At 44.2% G+C, this 6,246-nt stretch overlaps 1 long non-coding RNA gene across 1 annotated transcript in view; it reads left to right on the plus strand.

The window, feature by feature from the left end:
- LOC134357121 (uncharacterized) overlaps window positions 1–5,394 on the plus strand; it is a 118,912-nt gene extending 113,518 nt beyond the window's left edge. Inside the window, exon 3 of the long non-coding RNA XR_010020517.1 lies at window positions 5,322–5,394. This is a non-coding gene — a long non-coding RNA (uncharacterized LOC134357121). The remainder of the gene's footprint in view (window positions 1–5,321) is intronic.
- The last annotated feature ends 852 nt before the right edge of the window (window positions 5,395–6,246 follow it).

Here is a 6,246-nt window from a genome sequence, read left to right on the forward strand (position 1 = left end):
AGGCATGCTCCCCAATCCAGGCAACATCCTTGTAAATCTCCTCTGCACCCTTTCTATAGCAGGAATTGAACCCCAATCAGTGATCACTGGTGCTGTAAAGCGATGAGTTAACTACTACGCTACTGTATGGAGAGGGGTGTGAATATTTGACATAACAGATTCTGTAGCAAAGGCTTCAAATGAAAACCAGTGTAACCAAACCACTTTGATAAGGAGTGTGAGGGAGGGGTTATAACCCCCACATCCAACCAGCTGTTACTCCCTATGACTGTACTTTTTCCACAACACTGATTACCGCTGCCCTCGTATCTATTCCTAGGAGGGAAATATATCAGTTTTTGAGAAAAAGTGTGTCAGCCATCCTCTGAAGAGGTAATGAAAGAGCTGGCATTTAGATTTTCCAGATCTTCCTCACCTGGTCTCCCACAGAAGCAGACAAATCGAAAGAAGACCTGCATTTCTATATCATCCTACTAGAAACTCCCAGAAACTCTACAGGCAATGAGGTGGTTACTGTTGCACTGAAGAAAAGACTGCAGTCAGTTAACACACAGCAGGATCCATGGGCAGCAATGAATAACATGTAGGGAATCAACTTCAGTGATAAATTTTGGCACCATTATTTGCCAAGGTAAAACATGTGGTCTTTGACATCATGTATTGGGAAAAGAGGTCCTGAATCCATGCCTCATCTGGAAGGCAGCACCTGAGACAAGGTAGTGCTCTCTCAGTAGGCTTTTGGGCAAGTTTTCCATTGTTAAAGTTCATAGGGCAGGCCTTGTCCCACTAGGCCTTCTCTTTGAAGGTCTTGTCTTATGAGACTGTTGAACCAAACTTGATTTGATGAGCCTCAGTGAGATGTCAAAACAGGAACAAGAAGTTTATCTGTTGTCTGAGGTTCAGCTTGAGGGCAGAACTGTGATCAGGCCAAAAGGGGGACCTCTCCATTCTCTGATTAGAACAGAAGGACTTGCAGGTGTCTCAGAAGGACGGCCAGCTAAGAACTTAGCAAGTCAGCCACTGTGATAGATAAAAACACACGAGATTCTGCAGATACGAGGAAATCTGCAGATGCTGGAAATTCAAGCAACACACACAAAATGCTGGTGGAACGCAGCAGGCCAGGCAGCATCCATAGGAAGAAGCACAGTCGACGTTTCAGTCTGAGATTCTGCAGATGCTGGAAATCCTGAGTAACCTGTGGAGAATAAAGACACAGACTTGCAGTATCCCAAAAACTACTCGTCCACCCGGTATTTGACATACCACAGGCTCTCTCTCTGCCTAATAAGGGAAAAAGAAGTGTCCCCATTTCACAGCGAGAGGGGAGATATAACAAAACAACTCACTGATTTATGGTGTTAAAAGTCTGTCACGTCGCTCCTTCCGAGCTCTGTGCCCAAAGAACCCGGGTCTCCGGGCACACAGCCAGCAGCCAGCTCACTGCTTCTGATCTTCCGTGTACTCCCACGACACATCAGTCGGCGGTGGGAACACCAGTCCTGGATCAGCCCATCTCCAGAGCCACGAAAATCCGGCACCCTGAAGGCGCGCTAGTCTACCAGGCCGCTTCCTTGGCATATTGAAAAGCAGCTGGTCGCGAGGCCCTGAGAGCGGGTCCCATTTCTGCAAAAAACCGAAGTCAGTGCGTGACTCCAGGTTAGGGTCTTCAAAAGAACCTTGAAAGGGGAAAAAAGGAGTTATTAAAGATAGAAATAGAGCTGTTTCCGAAGATGCAAGCAAAGGAGTTGTCGTTAGCCGCCATCGTCCTAAGCTTTGCCCCTCCAGTAATTAATGCAATATTTAATTGTTCCAGGACTTGCAATATTCAAAGGTTCATTTATTACCAAATTATACAACTCTGAAATGCTTCAATTCTCCAGGTAGCCATGAAACCAAGAAAGAAAAGAAAGGCAGCGCAATCATCAACCCCGCCCCCCCCCCAAATCCCACCTCCCTACAAAGAAAGAACAAAAATGGAACAGGCACATCAACCCCCAAATCCCTCCTCCTGCACAAAAAAATCAAACAGATCAGACACATTGACTCCCAAATCCCCTTCCCTGCAGAAAGAATACAGAGAATATCAGGCAAAAAAGCACAGAATATAAAAAACTATAAGACTGAAAAAAGAGTCTATAGTCCAAGTCCACGTCCAAAATGCAGAAAAAAAACCTGGGCAACACACCAGCAGGGTCTCCCCTTTCCGGTACATAGCAAACAATGAAAAAGTAAGCAACCTGCACTGACCCTCTGCACTCGCCTCAATGCTTCAATCGCCCTCATCGTTTTTATCGGCGAACAATGGAAGCTATAGTCGGCAAAATGGAGCCAATCATCGGCTTGCGCCTTGTCCCTGTAGCCTGCCCGCTACGAGGTTCTGGCACGCTGCCTCTGTCTCCTGGAATCCTCTCAGAGACTGTAGAGTGCCAGACTCAGTTCCAGAGTCACATTCAAGACAAGAAACAAACTAAAAGACATAAAAGAAGTGAAAAAGGTGGTTTCATGATTTATCCAGAAGATGTTGACCAAAGGAGTGTCATACACAGGCACTGACCGGAATGTTAGAACTCCTTAATCTTAATGCAATATTCAATTAAGATTTGTATCTTGAGCAAGGAGGGTGAGGTTCTTTAACCAAAGTTCCAAGTACAGTTATTATCAAAGTATGTACACTATATACAACTTTGAGATTCATGTCCTTACAGGCAGGCACAAAAAAAGAAACCAAATGGAGCTAATTTTTTAAAAAAGACCGTCAAACACCAAATGTGCAGGAAAAAAAACAAATCATGCAGACAATAGAAGGAAGCAAATGACATTCAGACCTGAAGTTTATGAAAGTGAGTCCACAGCCACAAAGACAGTCATCGCTGCAGCCGATCCTGGAGACCATTGGTTGCAGGCCACGGCCTCAGCTCGGCGCAGAGATGAGTAAACCTCAAGGAGCAGCAAGTTGAACTGGCCTCTGGCCCCGACACCCTGACCTTTTCAATTTGGCCTGGCACTTAAGTTGTCCAAACCTTGGGTCATTCCTCCTCCTTAGACCCGGAGCCCAACTGCTTCGGTACACTCTCAGGCCCAGGCCTCACCACCTCGACTCTGCCCATACCCAACCTTTCCAATACATCCCAACGTCAGGATTGCAGAGGTATGGTGGTATAATAGTTCTGTCATTGGATTAGTAACCATGATTCTAGTCCATTGGTCCAGGACCAAAACTTCAAATCCCACCATTGCAGCTGCAGAATTTAAACCCGAGTATTTCTATCCAAATTTAATTGCTCCTCTACCCCTGCTAAACTTGCATCTTCCAAGTAGTAACTGGGCTGTCCAATAAAAACCAGAGATGCTGGAAACACTCAACACGTGAAGCAGTGTCTGTGAAGGGAGAAGACCGGTTCCAGGTCATAGAAAATAGAATCATAGAAACAGTTCCTTCGGCCCATCTAATCCATACTAAAACCATTTAAACTGTTTCCTCCCATTAACCTGCACTGGGACCATAGCCCTCCATACCCCTACCCTCCATGTACCTACCCAAACTTCATTTAAACATTGAAATTGAGCTCACATGCACCACTTGTGCTGGCAGCTCATTCCACACTCTGATGACCCACTGAGTGAAAAAGTTTCCCCTCACATTCCCCTTAAACTTTTCACCTTTCATCCTTAACCCATGACATCTTGCTGTAGTCTCACCCAACCTTAATGGAAAAAGCGGGCTTGCAGTTACCCTATCTATACCCCTCCTAATTTTATATACCCCGATCAAATCTCCCCTCAATATTTTGTGTTCCAAGGAATAAACTCCTAATATATTCAACCTTTCCTTTTAGAAGGACCTGAGTTATGTCCTCCAGACCCGGCAACATCCTTGTAAATTTTCTCTGTACTCTTTCAACCTTATTTACATATTTCCTGTGGATAGATGACCAAAACTGCACACAACACTCCAAACTAGGCCTCACCAATGTCTTGTACAACTTCAACATAACGTCCCATCTCCCGTACTCGACACTTTGATTAATGAAGGCTAATGTGGCAAAAGCTTTCTTTACAACTCTATCTACCTGTCAATGAATAATGGACCTGTGTTCCCAGATCCCTTTGTCCTACCGAACTCCTCTGGAATCCTACCCTGGTTGGTCCTACCGAAGTGCAAAACCTCGCACTTATCTGCATTAAATTCTATCTGCCATTTTTCAGCCCATTTTTCCATCTGGTCCAGATCCCACTGCAAGCCATGATAGCCTTCCTTGCTGTTCACTACACCCCCAATCTTGGCGTTATCCACAAATTTGCTGATCCAGTTAGCCACATTATCATCCAGATCATTAATCTAGATGACAAGCAATGGACACAGCACCAATCCCTACAGCACTCCATTTGTCACAGGCCTTCAGTCAGAGAGGCAACTACCTACTACCACTCTGTGACTTCTCCCACAAAGCCAGTGACGAATCTAGTTTACTACCTCATCCTGAATGCCAAGTGACTGAACTTTCTCGACCAACCTCCCATGTGGGACCTTCTCAAAGTCCATGTAGACAACATCCACTGCCTTGCCTTCATCCACTTTTTATGACTCTATATTCATTGTATCTTTATTACAAAAAAAAAATCATTTAAAGTGCCACACAGTTTTCAGGCATGTAAGTATTTCCTGCTCAGAGCAATGGTTGACCCACACAGCTGTAAAAAAAAATTACATGAGTACCATTGGGAGTTTCCTGACCAGCTGCATCGCCGTCTGGTACGTGAATTGCAAGGCATTTGACCACAAGACCCTACAAAGAATTGCAACCACTGCTGAGAGGATCATCCACCCTTCCACCCACCTGAGATTAATTATCTGGAGTGTTGTATGTGCAGGGCCCTTAGTATTGTCAAGGATCCGTCCCATCTGTCCAACAATGTCTTTGACCCCTGCCGTGAGGCAGGAGGTACCGTAGCATTAGGACAGGGACTTTTAGGTCGGGAAACAGCTTCTTCCTGCAGGCCATAATGTATTAAACTACCTGTCAGCAACCAGGTCTCATCTCATATGAAGTGCCAGTAGCGTATTTGAAGTTGTGCCATAAATGCACTTTAAGCCTGATGTCAATCTTTTGGAATATATTTTATTGTTTGTTAATTTATTTGTGGTAATATTACTTTTAAGTGTTGTGTGTGAGTAATATGTACTGTGTTGTGCACCTTGGTCCGGAGGAACGTTGTTTTGTTTGGTGGTTTACATGTATACAGTTGAATGACAATAAACTTGAATTTGAACTTGAGACCGTGACAATAACACTATTGTCTTTGTACTTCTTAACCAGCAGGAGGAGCCTGGAGAGGGAGCAGAGGCACCATCAACTTCAGGAGGCAACTGAACACCTCACAGTAATATTCTACCTCATTGGCTGGGCAGCTGTTGCCTAGCAAGCCATGAAGATTGCAACAACAAGAAAACATTTTTTCTTTAGTTTCTTTTTTTTTCTTTTTTTATCCATTTATAAACCTCCTTCTGCCACAACTGTGCCACTGCCACGTTGGGACAACAGACTCCAGAGACTGGCATGAAACCTTTTTCACAAGGAAAGGTCTTAATGGGTTCCTATTCTTAATAAGCATCAGTTTACAAATTCAGTCACTTGGGCACAGGTTTTTTTTTAAAAAATCTCTTGAAGAAATATATTTAAAAATGGTTACTGGACAACCTGACTTAGTTGTGTTGGCAGGTGTCATTGCGATGAATATTTCTTTGGTGGCTTTTTTTTCTCCCCATTAAGCAAAATATTGGAACTGTTCTCAAAAATTCTGTTCTTCCTTTTATATGGGAATAGGGAATGTCTTAATCAAGGAGGGAAGATGGCGAAACTCAATCACAAGAGTAGTTATGTCTGCAGGTGGATTTGGCCCCCAGTTTTGGATCTACATCACTGTTCAATCTGGAATTCTCATCCCAATTAAGATTAATCCCTTCTTTCCCATTCAGGTGGAATTTTAGGTCTTATTCTTTGTCCCTTTGTGAAGTATCCCTGTTTTTAATCTGTTATGACATGCCAAGCAGAGGCAGGAAATGTAGTCACTAGGGTGACCTTCACCGTGAAGCTGACCAGCTAGTTCCCCAGTTCAACTGGAGTGTGATCCAGCACGCTCCAATGCTGAGGTGGCGCCAGTGAAGGAGGCTATCCTCCACTGCAGGTGTGGCCCTCCAATCACTTCCAAACTCCACAAAATCCAAAGCTCGGTGTCTTCTGG

Source organism: Mobula hypostoma, chromosome 15, assembly GCF_963921235.1.
Source record: "Mobula hypostoma chromosome 15, sMobHyp1.1, whole genome shotgun sequence".
Classification (NCBI taxonomy): Eukaryota; Metazoa; Chordata; class Chondrichthyes; order Myliobatiformes; family Myliobatidae; genus Mobula; species Mobula hypostoma.